We start from the raw sequence: 16979 nt of genomic DNA on the forward strand, positions 1-16979 counted from the left end.
TTTTTCCAATTTTTTTAAATATACATACATACATACATATGATCACGTCTTTATCCCTTACGGGGTAGACAGAGCCAACAGTCTTGAAAAGACTGATAGGCCACGTTCAGCTGTTTGGCTTAATGATAGAATTGAGATTCAAATAGTGACGGGTTGCTAGCCCATCGCCTAAAAGAAGAATCCCAAGTTTATAAGCCTATCCCTTAGTCGCCTTTTACAACATCCATGGGAAAGAGATGGAGTGGTCCTATTCTTTTTTTTATTGGTGCCGAGAACCACACGGCACTTTTTTTAAATATACTTGTATATTATCATTAACCACTCTTATTTCTTTTCTTAACTCTTGTAGTATATTATCGACGTATGCTTTGTTCACTGCTTCATCGGCTTCATTTGGAGATGAAAGACCTTTTAATTTAGATGTTTTCAAATCATAGTGTCCAGCATCAGTTTTCCCCAATGTATCGTTTAAAGTGTCGATAAATTCCAATAATCGCAAACGTTTATGGACGTGATGACCGAACTTATCTACATTCATTGCTGTCTAGATGATTAGAGATCTCGAATAATACTGGTCATTTTCTGTGGCGATAGCTGTTTATGTTCTATATTTATAATTCCAGCTTCTCGTAATTCTTCTATGACTGCAATAATTCCATTATCTACACCACTATTGCCAGCCGCTCGTGATCCTAACAACAATTTTAATCGTTCTACCAGTTCGTTGGGATCATCCCAATAAACATAATCAGTATATTTTTTTACTTTTTTCAGAAGTGGAATACCTTTTCCTTGAGGGAGACTTTCTACACTTGAAGTCATATTTTTTGAAAATTTAAATAAAGGCTTAATGACATTAATGTATTTAAAACCTTTGTTACTGTTTATAGGTTTAGATGACTCATAATTACGTCGATGTGCATTAGTATCAATTAGTAACAATTTCGCCTCTTCCTCGGACAGCTGAGCCGGTCAGTCGTGTTTTTGAGCGGATTCTCGTAATAATTTGCAAAAATATTTAAAATTCTAATGTTAGAAACTGTGCCTAATTATCACTACGTATAGAGCTTCATTTACACTACGTCAAGTAAACAATTGTAAACCAACTTCACTGGAGATCTCACAAGACTGGACGGAACGAAGTTCTGTATGAAATCGTCGCGACGTGCCCAGTTAACAAGACCTCTGAACGCGCTCTGCGGTCGACATCCCTACTGGTAAGACAAGGAAACCTCACCTTTATTATTATAGAGTGAAGAGCCAATCAGATATTTATATCGAGAGGCAACGAATTTAAAGAATATTATTGCAACATCAAACGGAAGATACTTTCTTACCTACATTAAGATTATTTGTAAGACTGTTATTTGTTACTGATCAAAATGCTGCGATCGCCAACTTTGAATAAGTCTATGTCGTCTTCAGAACCTAATATTATGGGACGTTCTGATAACACGTCTCATGTTGACGCCTGCGACACTAATATCACAGTCCGAGATAAACGAAGGCGGTTGTCAAACGAAGATTATGACGAATTGACGGCGTTTAAAATGGAAATTCGCTGTATGTTCGAAATGTTCCAAGAATCGCAAAATAAAAAGTTTGATTTATTGAGTCAAAACATACAGGAGGTCAAAGTCCAAACTTCAAATATAAATAGCAGTAGCCAGGATATTGAAAAGTCGCTTGAGTTTATGGGTAGTCAACTGCAGAATTTGCAATCTACAATTGATGGATTGGAAGGACAAAGAATTGAGATATTATCCCAAATAAACAAAGTCGAAGAAAAATGCGAGTTTTTGGAAAAATCCCTCAAGAAGACCTGTATAGAAATTAAGTTTATACCCCGAATTGAAAATGAAAATAAAGATAACCTATTCAAATACATACAGAATCTTGGTAAGAATTTGGATATCTCATTGCACGCTTCCGAATTACGGGATGTATATCGTGTACCTAATAAGAAGGACCCCTCAAGATCTACTATCATTGCCGAGCTGTCAAATACACTGATTAAGTCCAAGTTCATGGACTCGGCTAGAAGATTTAATAAAACTAGAAAACTTAATGTTAGCCATCTTGGTATCGAAAAAAATACCTCCCCGATATTTATATCGGAGACTCTTACAGCAAAAAGCAGAAGACTTTACTTTCTTGCCAGAGAATATGCCAGACAAGAAAACTTTCAGTTCTGCTGGACCTCCAATGGAAACATCTATCTTAGAAAACAAGAAGGATCACCATACATTCTGGTTAAAAGTGAAAATCAGCTCAGTGACTTGTTACCAAATAAATGAACTCTTAACATGGGGCGGGCACTACTGTGCCCCTCGAGTATTTCTAATTAAAACACAAATATTTACAAATTGTGTAAGCTACAAACACTTTATATCTTATATCAACTATTATTCTATATTTATCTTTTTATTCATAAATATAAATTACTTATATAAATTTATTGATATATTAATAATATCTACTATTACATATTATATACTTATGATTTTCTTGCATGTTTTTAAGACCTATAATCGATATTTCGTTATAATTACCTCCGTTATTGACGCTGAACTTCAATGTAAAGCAGTGCCAAAACTTCGTCAGTTATGTAATTTTTGTTCTATAGTATATGACTTGTACTTAAAATTGGTGTTTTTCACAAATCACATAAGAATCAATGGTATTTTAATGGCTATAAAAATTCCTTTACCTTTTCATCTTATGGAACATTGCCTCGGAACACATTATATTTTTATGCATCTTTATTATGGATAGCAGAATAAATATTTTAAATGATATAGATAATACAAATCTGGTCACTAGCGTCGAATTATATGATCCCGACTTATGTAGACAACATTTATTAGGCACCAGCGCACGGAAATTTACCATATTATCTCAAAACATACGGAGTATTAATAAAAATTATGATAAACTAACACTACTTTTACATCGTTTGAAATTTAAACCGGATCTGATAGTGCTAACAGAATGCAGGATTAATGATTTTTCTAACAAAATATCTTTAGAGGGATATGACTGCAATCATTCAAAGTGTTTTATAAATCAAAACGACGGTATAGTTATTTATTCTAGAACAGGTCTTGATATAACTATAACAGAACCACCGTTTCAGGATGCCAACTGTTTAGTACTGCAAATTGAACAAATTTACTCGGTGATAGCCATCTATCGGTCACCGTCTTTTCGAAGTACTAAAAACTTTTATAGGTCTCTAGAGAAAATTCTAAAATCTTATACTAAACCTCATTCTATTCTATTAGGCGATATAAATATTAATTTACTTAAAGACAAATATAATGACGCGACGGATGAATATCTAAATATATTAGCACATTACGGTTATACTCCTGGACATAATTACCGAACGAGAGAACACAGAAATCTAGATCACTGCATGATTAAATCAACGTTTTCCTCTACTACTGTGGTTTGCCACGCCGATATTACTGATCATAGCACTGTATTATGTAGTCTTAACACATCTTTAGAACACGAAGATCACAGCTACAAAAGCACTAAAATAGATTTCGATGCTCTTCTAAATACCATCAAAGACGTTGATTGGACTGATTTTTACCAGATTAATGACCCTAAAGAGGCTATAAATTACTTTTTGAATGTCATGAACAGTGCTCTTGAAAAACATAAAACAACACAAAAAATTACTAGTCGTAATGTTATACGTAAAAAATGGATTACTCCGGGTTTATTAAAATGTATTAGACGTCGAGATGAACTTCATATGAAAACAAAAAAATTTCCTGATGACTCTGATCTACTAAACCATTATAAATCCTATAGGAATTATTGCAACAATATACTTCAAAATTTAAAAACCGAACATGACAAAGCAAAAATTTTAGAAAATAAAACAGATATTAAAAAATTATGGGACTCAGTTAAATCTATATGTCATATTAAAACTACAAAAAATAAAAGTGAAAAACTACTTCAAATTAAACGTGACTCCTTTGAATCCTTGAATGTAGTTAATGATTATTTTAGTTCTATAGGGGAAAAACTTGCAAATAATATTCTAGATAAAAGCGGACAAACTGAAATAGACCTAGCTAAAAAATTTAAATCTAAAACCGATTCAACAACCCCCCATTCATTATTTATGACACCTACAAATGAAATAGAGGTAACTAAATTGATCACATCGCTTAAATCTAGTTCAGCAACCGGACATGACAATCTTAGCAACAATATATTAAAAAAAGCCAAGAAATTCGTAGCAAATCCAATTGCGCATATCTGTAACTTAAGCTTGTTGTCGGGTACTGTTCCCTCTGAATTAAAGGTTGCAAATGTTGTTCCTATATTTAAGTCTGGAGATCTTCTACTACCGGAGAACTATAGACCCATATCTCTGCTAAGCGCACTGTCGAAAATTATTGAGAAAGTGGTTAATTCGAGACTCTTAAGCTACTTGGAGGCAGGGGGACTGTTGGCCGAGAACCAGTACGGCTTTCGTTCAGGCAAATCCACGGAGGATGCAGTAACTGATTTGGTTACACATACCATTGAAAAAATCGGTGAGGGACAAAAATGCGTCGGTGTCTTTCTGGATTTTGCTAAAGCTTTTGATACTGTTTCTCGGCCAATACTCCTCTGCAAGCTAGAAAAACTTGGCATAAGAGGGATTGCTCTAGAGTGGTTCCGCTCATACCTTTCTGAACGTAAACAGAGAATCTCCTTAGAGGGCTGCTGTAGTAACTATGCTGACATTAGGTTCGGAGTGCCGCAGGGCAGCGTTTTGGGTCCTACACTCTTTCTCGTTTACATAAACGACCTGTGTTCCATGAAAATGACAAATGCAAAAATTTTTACATATGCTGATGACACCGCAATCGTCTATCATGACGAATCATGGGACCGGGTCCATACTGTAGCTCAGAGAGGGCTTCAGGATGTACATGTATGGCTGCAAAGTAACCTTTTGAGTGCAAATGTTGGTAAAACTAAAGTTGTCTCATTCAAAATTAGTAACAGAACAGGTCCAAATAAATCTCTAAAACTTCGTCTTCATAGTTGCCAACAAGAATGTCAATGTGAGAATCTTGAGGAGGTTAAAACGATCAGATACTTAGGAGTTATCATTGATGATAAATTTAATTGGTCTGCACAGGTTGAAGCAGTTTCTAAACGTCTAAAAAAACTCATGCATATATTTAAAAGGTTAAGATCTGTTGCTGACCATGATATTATTAAACTAATATATTTGAGTTTATGTCAATCAGTAATCTGCTACTGTATAGTGGTATGGGGTGGAGCTCCAAAAACTTTTATATTAAAACTAGAAAGAGCTCAACGAGCCATTCTAAAAATAGCATATAGTCGTCCCAGAAGATACCCAACTAAAAAACTTTATTCAGAGTGTCAGCTCCTTAGCGTGCGTCAATTGTATATATCAGCAACTATTCTACGTTTTCACAAAAATGCCATGAAATTAGCAAGAAAATTCTATAGAGATCTATAATATATATAATGTATAAAACATATGTTTAATATATATAATATATATTTTAAATATTTGCATGTTGTTATGTATATATGTATTACATGTATTTCTAATGTATATATTTATATTTATTGTGTTTATTTATTTATTTATTACAATTATATGTAAGAATACTTTACAATTACTATTTAACGTACGCTCTCATCCACAAAAAACACAAATTAAAATTGTTTAATAAATTTAAGGGGAAGACACTGGTCGCCACGACACAGGGAATCCTAGTGTGACGGTCAGTGCAACTGTTGTAGAAAACTCTGTATTTTTTGTACTGAATAAAACATTTTTCATTTTTTTTTTTTTTCATTTTATTATAATTTTGCAAGTCCTCCTCTCTGACTTTTTCTAGATCAAGTTTCCTTTTAAATAGTAACTCTCGTAAACCATCTGTCTTCTTTAAAATTCGAGTTCCTATTTTCAGAATGTTATCATTATCGAAAACACGAATATTGCCAAGCATTAGTTTTCCCCGCCTAACTCCAAAAGGTATAGCATCCATTACTTCTGATGATGTAGACCACGACAAAGTTTGACGATTATCTGGAGAAGACGCAATTGATTTGAACGAACCTTCACTGACATTATGATCTTCAGGAGGTGTGGAAATTAAAGTTTTGTTGTAATTATTAGGAAAGTCGCTTTCAGAAACAGTGTCATTCGATTCTTCATTGGATGAATAAGACGATATACTTTCATTTTTACATTTTTTTCCAACAGAGGTGATGTAATTATTTTCATTCTCAACCCACTTGTCATTATTTTTATTGGCTATCAAATTAAGCGGATCAACAATAGGTTTGAAAATTTTCTCCAGTGCCATATTATTTACGTTTTTTGTATCGTTAATCATCCCCACTTTTCTTTTAACAGCTGCTGCTGACTTAACTATTTGTTTTTTAAATGTTTTTTCCATTTTACTGCTTGATATTGTGTTCAGTCGCAGATCACACTTTAAAGTGACCCTACATTATCACTACATTGTATTAAGTATGTTAATCTAAAACTATAAAAGTGTCAAATGCTGACCTATAACATCCTTTGTTTTTATTACAATCCTTATTAATAACAAGATAACTAAAAGGCTTTTTCCAAACTTTTGAACACATTTCACGAAATTGATTCCATGACATATCAGACCCCAGACCTCAGACCATGCTCATCATAAACATGTTTCAAATTAATGTCATCTTGTTTGAATAATACAATCAAATTGGAATTGTCTCTCACTAGTTGTTTTGGTATTTTTGTATATGTTTGATTAATATAAAAACAATCAATTTTCTTATGTCGACCCATAGCAAAATAATCTCTAATGCTGTTCTGATTTTCGCAAGCTACATCATCAAATATTATAATAGAATCAGGTAGCGCTTCGTGAGGACTCAAAATTTCACAATTGTGATTGTATTTATGAAAGGTTGTACCAGAAACCATGTTCATAACTTTCTCTAAAAATAAGTATTTTGCTTGATATAAAGATTTTGAATAAACATATAAGTTACAAAATCGCGGACCATCTGTATGTAACAATAAACTTATTACTAAGTTGAGTTTTTCCATAATTTGATGGACCACAAACGATACAACGTATTGTGTTCGGCAGAAGGTTTCCGTGTCGTTTTGGTTCTTGTGATGAAGCAGGACAAATACAATCTAATTTTAGTGAGTCTTTTTGTTTCACAAATTTCATTTCAAATTATTAGCATATGCTTAAACTTGTCTGCAGTACTCAACGAATTTGAGCGAAATGAATTTAGGTTTAACGAATAAACACGTTTTATAATTTAACATGTAAAATCTTGTTGGTAGAACAGGAATCAGGAAAGTACAACAAAATAATGTTTGATGGTTAGAATGAATCATGTGTAAAAAGTGTGTTCGGTGTGTGATCTTATTGGGAATTCTGGGACACAAAAGTGTCATCATCAAAACATCTACTGTGGGGGACGACCTTTCCCTGCCGGCTGTCGTGAGACAGATGGTCGACAGCGAGAGGTCGTGGACAGCAGTGCAGACCTTTGCGGAGAGCGTCATGCTCCGCAAAGAGGCGGCGGAAAGGGTGAGAGATTAGACCATTTTGTTGCTAAGAACTAAGTTGTGATGTTGTGTTGTGTGTAATAATTTATTAAGATTATAATGTCGGTCTGTTTATTTATAATTTAAAGTTTCTGCTATTATTGTTAACCAAAGTGAATTAGGAAGTGTGGTTGGTGCGTGATCTTACCACGGGCTCGCAGGAAGTTTACTTACCACGGTTTCTTCCAGCCAATCATCAGTTAGGAATTAGGAAGTGTGGTTGGTGCGTGATCTTACCACGGGCTCGCAGGAAGTTTACTTACCACGGTTTCTTCCAGCCAATCATCAGTTAGGAATTAGGAAGTGTGGTTGGTGCGTGATCTTACCATGGGCTCGCAGGAAGTTTACTTACCACGGTTTCTTCCAGCCAATCATCAGTTAGGAATTAGGAAGTATGGTCGGTGCGTGATCTTACCACGGGCTCGCAGAAAGTTACTTACCACGGTGCTTTCAACCGATCATCAGTTAGGAATTAGGAAGTGTGTTCGGTGTGTGATCTTTCCACGAGCTCGCGGGTGATTCTTATCAATTTTATAATGGAGTCAGGTGAGTGCATTCGACTAATGTTTTGTGTTTAGAATGAATCGAATTTTGTTTATTGGGAATTCTGGGACACAAAAGTGTCCCAGAATTCCCAATAAACATCTACTCTAACTAACACTCAAATGTCAATTTAATGTCGTGATAAACACCTAAATCCCTAACACAAGTAACTCTCAGCAGTATTTGGTTCTGTAAAGTGTACGTTGCAGAGATGTAATTCTTCTTTCTTGTGAAAGTAACGACACAACATTTATATGGATTTAGATACAGTAGCTTTCCAACCGTAAAAGATCAGACTGCAGAGCCAGCACATCATCATGAGATGATATCACTGAAAATATCTTCATGTCATCAGCAAAACATAGGACACGAGAAGATCTTAAGCAACTGCTTATATCATTAATAAACACTATGAACAATAAAGGGCCTAGGAGGGAACCTTGTGGAATTCCACTAGGTATATCGACCCAGCTAGATATTTAGTTATTGATTACAACTGCCTGGGATCTATTATCTATATACGAAGTAAACCATCTCAAAAGGTCACCCCGTACACCTATGGTGCTCAGTTTCAATATGAGTCTATCATGGTTAATGCGGTCTAAACACTTGCTGTAATCGCTAAAGTGTAGATGACGTGGACCTGCCTGCCATTGTCCATCACGTCTATCACGTAATCGTTCAAGATAAGAAGGTTGTATACCGTAGACTTTCCACTCACAAATCCATGTTGGCTTGAATATAGTACACCTTTAAGTACCGGGTAAAGTTGTCTGTGAATTATACCTTTTATTTTCAGCAGCGATAAGAAAAGATGCAGGCAGATCATCCGGTCCAGCCGATTTGAAGGGGTCAAGTTCTTTAATTAACTTAGTTACTTGTTCAACTGATATTTCTACAGATGAAATATCAACACTCGCACTACAAGATTTCATCTCTGAGTTACCTGGGCGAGAATTTTGCACATCATTAGAAAAATTTGAGAGAAAATACGAGGAAACAGCATTACAAATATCTTCTCCCGTGTTTAACTTAATACCGTTAAAATTAAGACTACAAGGAATAGTATTAGACTTATATTTAGTCTTTATAAATGACCAAAAATATTTAGGATTACACAAGATGGATTTTTCCACATTATTTATAAATACATCATGGCAATCTTTTTCCAAACGTTTAACCCTGTCCTGTAACAGCTCAAAAGTATGCAGATCAGCGCTGTTCCCATAATTGTGATATTTCCTGCGAAATTTATCTTTTTCCCTAATAAGTTTGATTAGCCCCTTTGAGTACCAATCCGGAAAGGAGCTAGTTTTGGATGTAACGGATGGTATATATTTTCGTCTTAAATTGTTATAAACCTCGTAGAAATAGTAAACAGATTCCTCCAAGGAGCGCGAAAAAAATTCAACTTGCCAATCAATTCTACCAATATCTACATTGATAGATTAATAATCACCCTTGTAATAATAGATTTTTTTAAAAGGAACGGTCATCAAAGGCTCAAAGGGAACGTAGTCTAAAGATATTAACAGCGGTGGTTGCAAGGGATCAATGGGGACGAGAGGGTTTGGACACGATGAAACCGTGACAACTAAATTTGAAAGTACCAAGTCCAAGATCCTTCCCATGCTATTAACCACTCCATTATATTGCATAAGGTTAAGGGTGTTTAATTTATCTATCAAAAGATATTCATTTGCGGAAGTCAAGTTTGAAGGCTTCAGACTCGAATCGTCTTGCAATTGCCACTTAATCTTACTGAGGTTAAAATCACCGATGATAAGGAACTTATTAGATGTATTTATTTCAAAAATATTAGATATGACGGCGCGTCCAAAGATATCGTTCGAAGTTGCGCTCTGTCCGTAGTACCGAGCGGCACGAATTTGAACCGCTCCGCGCTCGAAATATCGGAAAAATAGTTTTAACCAAAAGAAAATACCAGTGTTATATACTAAAAGAATCGCGCTTAAAAGAACTAAAGTCCTGTGAAAAAAATTTTTGAAGTCGGACCCGGCATCACCGAGTTATAACAAAATAAATATAATTATAATATTATAATATATAATATAATAATAATATAATAATAATAATAATAACTAGAACAGGATTCAATTACGACTCAGCCGCTTAATATTACCCAACCCAATGAGTCTCTTACTCATATTCACATCCCCACTAACACTCAAACACCTCACATCATACAAACCACTCAAAGCTCTCATCCTTCACAAAACAAACAGTTACCCAGATTAACATCTTCAAATGTACAAAACCAGGCATATGACAGCATAAACCTCAGTTTACCGCTACCTTTGACGAGCTCACAAGACAACTTAACAAGCACTAATGTATCTACACAAACTGAGACAGCCAACATTATAGTAGAAAATGAAGTGGAACTATTACAGCCAACTAGTCCATCAAATGACTTTATAACAGACCTACACAACAAATTGCAAACAGCCATCCTTGAATATGCAGGAATGGATCCAACACTAAGACCAAAATTACCCAAATTAAAACACAGCTGGCAGTTAACACAATTACTTAAGATATTTAATAATAGTATATTACAACACTTTTACTCAGAAGACTCACAATTGACTGACATACATACTTTAATATATTGCTGTGCTGTAGTGATTTCACGAGAAGTTGGACATAGAATTGGAGGAGAACACCAGCAACCACGTTCGACAAAGAGAAAACCAGCTTGGTTGGTAAGATTAGAAAAAGATATAACTCAACTTAGAGCAGATATAGGTAGATTAACGCAATACATTAATAATAATAGATCTGAAAGGGTAACAAAGGAAGTTAATGGAATTTTTAGAAATACACAAATACATAGTAGACATGAGAGAAATAACGAGAACCCTGAAGAATATTTAGATACATTAAAACAAAAGCTATCCCTAAAAGCACACCGACTTTCCAGATATAAAAAATCAAACCAAAGAAGAGAAGACAATAAATTATATAAAAATAATGAAAAGTTGTTTTATAGAAAATTATTTAAAACTGCAGATAATTCGGTAGATAACGATAAAATACCAGAAGTTAAGGATTTAGAAGATTTCTGGGCAGGAATATGGGAGACCGATACTGAACATAACGCAACAGCAACATGGATAGAGGAAGAAGAGGATAGATGGCGAACACTGCAAGAAATGGACTTCACAGACATAACAGATACAGACATTGTTGTTGTTATTTCACGGCTACATAACTGGAAAAGCCCTGGTATAGATAACATACACAACTTCTGGTATAAGAAGCTACATGTATTACATAAAATTCTAGCGAAAAATTTAACATTAATTATTCAAGGCAAACAACTCACTCCACCATTTTTTGCAAAAGGTATAACTTACATGATCCCAAAAAATAATTACTCCACTGAGCCGTCTAAATACCGTCCAATCACATGTTTACCTACTATATATAAAATTCTCACATCAACTATCACTGAAAAAATAAATAAACATTTAGAAGCCAACAATATTTTAGCGGAAGAACAGAAAGGATGTAGGCGGGGTCACATGGGTTGTAAGGAGCAACTGGTCATAGACTCATTAATTAATAGACACGCAATAACCCGCAAAAGGAATTTACACTGCACTTACATTGATTACCGCAAAGCTTTTGACAGCATTCCACATTCTTGGTTATTAAAAATATTAAAAATATATAAAATAAATCCAACAATAATAGAATTTTTAAAAACTGCGATGACGCTATGGAAAACAACACTTCACCTTAAGAATATTAATACGAGAGAGATAGACATAAAAAAGGGTATATACCAAGGGGATTCCTTAAGTCCTCTATGGTTCTGCCTGGCTTTGAACCCAATATCTCACCTACTGCGTAAACGTGGGGCTGGATATCATTTGAAATACGAAAATAATCAGACATTTATAACACATTTGATTTATATGGATGACATTAAGTTATATGCCAAAACTAATACGGAAATGAAGGCACTTTTAGATATAACAACGAAATTTAGTAAAGATATAAATATGCAGTTTGGTTTAGATAAATGCAAAACTATACACATAATAAAAGGAAAAGTCCAGCCAGGCGATTACGCAGTAGATGTAGAAAAAAGGATTACTGCTATGGAACCAAGCGAGTATTATAAGTATCTTGGATATAATCAATGCAGAGGATTAGACCACACGACAATAAAAGACTCATTGATCAAAGAATATAAAAAAAGAGTTAGTGCATTATGCAAGAGTCAGTTAACAGGAAAAAACTTGATTAAAGCTATTAATACATATGCAATCCCTATACTTACATACTCGTTTGGTGTCATTAAATGGAGTAAAACCAATATAAATAAAATCGAAATATGTACTAGAACTTTACTTACAAAATACAATTGCTTACACCCTAAATCTGCAATAGAAAGAATGACTCTAAAAAGACAGGATGGGGGCAGGGGATTAATTGATGTAGTTGCACTTTGGAAAAAACAAATCAATAGCCTTAGAAAGTTCTTTCATCATAAGTCATCTACCAGTGATATTCATAAAGCTATAGTCAAAAATGATCTTAATTATACACCCTTAAACCTGTATGAAAGTACAGAAGCAGACGAAGACAACACAGAGGAAAATAAGATACAGCAATGGAAGAGAAAGGTGTTACATGGCCGACACCCACATGATCTGGATCAACCACATGTAGATGCATCTGCTTCCAATAAGTGGCTTACAATCGGATCCCTTTTCCCAGAGACTGAGAGTTTCATGATAGCAATTCAGGACCAGATCATCAATACCAGAAACTATAGAAAACATATAATTAAGGACCCAACAATGACAGACGATCGATGCCGCAAATGCCATAGATATTCCGAAAACATACAACACATAACCGGAGCATGCCCTAACCTCGCACAGACTGACTACACACATAGACATAACCAAATAGCAAATATTATACATCAAACACTAGCAATTAAACATAAACTCATTCCTAACTCACCCATTCCTTATTATAAATACACACCTAATCCTATTTTAGAAAATGAAACGCACAAGCTTTATTACGACCGAGCAATACTCACTGACCGCACAATCCACTATAACCGCCCAGATATAACTCTGCAAGAAAAATTAAATAAAACAACGTATCTAATAGACATCGCTGTACCTAACACTCACAATATACTTAAAACAATAGCTGAAAAAATACACAAATATACCGATCTACAAGATGAGGTCACTAGGATTTGGAAGCAAGAAAAAGTATATGTTGTTCCCATTGTTATCTCGTCTACCGGTATCATCCCTAAATATCTTCATCATAGCCTTAAACTCCTTGATTTGAAACCTTCTACTTACATACCAATACAAAAAGCCGCCATCTTAAATACATGTCGGTTAGTTAGAAAGTTTCTTCAAATTGACGAAAACGGACCGACTGACTTACAACAGACAGAATAAATTATATATCGTTTACTTGGTTGACGCCCGTAAATGGTATTAACTTACCAGCTTTAGCTGAGATAGAAAAACAAATATATAAATAATAATAAGCCCCCTATAAACCCTACCTTACGTCCGTGCCGAACATCTTGCCACGTGGGGGGCGGTCACGCGTACTATCGAAACTTACGCGGCCAACAAGGCAAAGGTCAATCCAAGCCAAGGTGGAACAGCATATGCCGAGGGCTGCGTGGCTATGGGAGTGCATAGTCTTAAATATGCGAACTCTGGATACCGGGGGACCTCCAGTTTAACTTACCCTTGCCACAGTAAGCGGGGCTCTGCTGTGGTTGACTTCCAATCCCTTGCCATTCGTGGGAATAAAATGGAGAGAAAAAAGAAAATAATTTTACCTACCCAGTGTCCAACTGCTGTAGAAAATGATAGTTTAACTTCACAGAACCATTCACAGAACCAAATAGGCAACATTAATGTAGATAATTCGCAGTCTAATTCATTAAGAAGAAGCACGAGACAAACTCGAAATAGATATAGAAGTCCATCTCCACATTCTACTTCTGATATATTTGAACCATACAGCCCAACAAGTACAACATCTTATGCACCATCATTAAGTTCTGTGGATGAAGATCCTAGCGATCTTATAGCTCCCAATCCTACTTTATGTGTTACGCAGGAAGCGCAAGCTTTTCATCCAGCATCCACTAAAGCTGGGAAACCTCGCATACGCATGACATGGTCTAATGATGTAAACATATTTATCATGCGTACATATTACCGAATCACCAAACTAGAGACAGACCTCACAGTATATAGAAAGCTGTTACATGAGGAATTCAAGAAACAATATCCTGGTATTAACGTATCTGAGCAGAGGGTTTCAGATCAGAGACGAGTAATAATCAGAAATAAGAGGATATCTGAAGAAATTTTGACTCAAATTAAAGAAGAAGTTAGACAAGAACTAGAACAGGATTCAATTACGACTCAGCCGCTTAATATTACCCAACCCAATGAGTCTCTTAATCATATTCACATCCCCACTAACACTCAAACACCTCACATCATACAAACCACTCAAAGCTCTTATCCTTCACAAAACAAACAGTTACCCAGATTAATATCTTCAAATGTACAAAACCAGGCAAATGACAACATAAACCTCAGTTTACCGCTACCTTTGACGAGCTCACAAGACAACTTAACAAGCACTAATGTGTCTACACAAACTGAGACAGCCAACATTATAGTAGAAAATGAAGTGGAACTATTACAGCCAACTAGTCTATCAAATGACTTTATAACAGACCTACACAACAAATTGCAAACAGCCATCCTTGAATACGCAGGAATGGATCCAACACTAAGACCAAAATTACCCAAATTAAAATACAGCTGGCAGTTAACACAATTACTTAAGATATTTAACAATAGTATATTACAACACTTTTACTCAGAAGACTCACAATTGACTGACATACATACTTTAATATATTGCTGTGCTGTAGTGATTTCACGAGAACTTGGACATAAAATTGGAGGAGAACACCAGCCACCACGTTCGACAAAGAGAAAACCAGCTTGGTTGGTAAGATTAGAAAAAGATATAACTCAACTTAGAGCAGATATAGGTAGATTAACGCAATACATTAATAATAATAGATCCGAAAGAGTAACAAAGGAAGTTAATAGAATTTTTAGAAATACACAAATACATAGTAGACATGAGAGAAATAACGAGAACCCTGAAGAATATTTAGATACATTAAAACAAAAGTTATCCCTAAAAGCACACCGACTTTCCAGATATAAAAAATCAAACCAAAGAAGAGAAGACAATAAATTATATAAAAATAATGAAAAGTTGTTTTACAGAAAATTATTTAAAACTGCAGATAATTCGGTAAATAACGATAAAATACCAGAAGTTAAGGATTTAGAAGATTTCTGGGCAGGAATATGGGAGACCGATACTGAACATAACGCAACAGCAACATGGATAGAGGAAGAAGAGGATAGATGGCGAACACTGCAAGAAGTGGACTTCACAGACATAACAGATACAGACATTGCTGTTGTTACTTCACGGCTACATAACTGGAAAAGCCCTGGTATAGATAACATACACAACTTCTGGTATAAGAAGCTCCATGTATTACATAAAATTCTAGCGAAAAATTTAACATTAATTATTCAAGGCAAACAAGTCACTCCACCATTTTTTGCAAAAGGTATAACTTACATGATCCCAAAAAATAATTACTCCACTGAGCCGTCTAAATACCGTCCAATCACATGTTTACCTACTATTTATAAAATTCTCACGTCAACTATCACTGAAAAAATAAATAAACATTTAGAAGCCAATAATATTTTAGCGGAAGAACAGAAAGGATGTAGGCGGGGTCACATGGGTTGTAAGGAGCAACTGGTCATAGACTCATTAATTAATAGACACGCAATAACCCGCAAAAGGAATTTACACTGCACTTACATTGATTACCGCAAAGCTTTTGACAGCATTCCACATTCTTGGTTATTAAAAATATTAAAAATATATAAAATAAATCCAACAATAATAGAATTTTTAAAAACTACGATGACGCTATGGAAAACAACACTTCACCTTAAGAATATTAATACGAGAGAGATAGACATAAAAAAGGGTATATACCAAGGGGACTCCTTAAGTCCTCTATGGTTCTGCCTGGCTTTGAACCCAATATCTCACCTACTGCGTAAACGTGGGGCTGGATATCATTTGAAATACGACAATAATCAGACATTTATAACACATTTGATTTATATGGATGACATTAAGTTATATGCCAAAACTAATACAGAAATGAAGGCACTTTTAGATATAACAACGAAATTTAGTAAAGATATAAATATGCAGTTTGGTTTAGATAAATGCAAAACTATACACATAATAAAAGGAAAAGTCCAGCCAGGCGATTACGCAGTAGATGTAGAAAAAAGGATTACTGCTATGGAACCAAGCGAGTATTATAAGTATCTTGGATATAATCAATGCAGAGGATTAGACCACACGACAATAAAAGACTCATTGATCAAAGAATACAAAAAAAGAGTAAGTGCATTATGCAAGAGTCAGCTAACAGGGAAAAACCTGATTAAAGCTATTAACACATATGCAATCCCTATACTTACATACTCGTTTGGTGTCATTAAATGGAGTTAAACCAATATAAATAAAATCGAAATATGTACTAGAACTTTACTTACAAAATACAATTGCTTACACCCTAAATCTGCAATAGAAAGAATGACTCTAAAAAGACAGGATGGGGGCAGGGGATTAATTAATGTAGTTGCACTTTGGA

The sequence above is a fragment of the Amyelois transitella genome, chromosome W, assembly GCF_032362555.1.
Source record: "Amyelois transitella isolate CPQ chromosome W, ilAmyTran1.1, whole genome shotgun sequence".
In the NCBI taxonomy this organism is placed as follows: Eukaryota; Metazoa; Arthropoda; class Insecta; order Lepidoptera; family Pyralidae; genus Amyelois; species Amyelois transitella.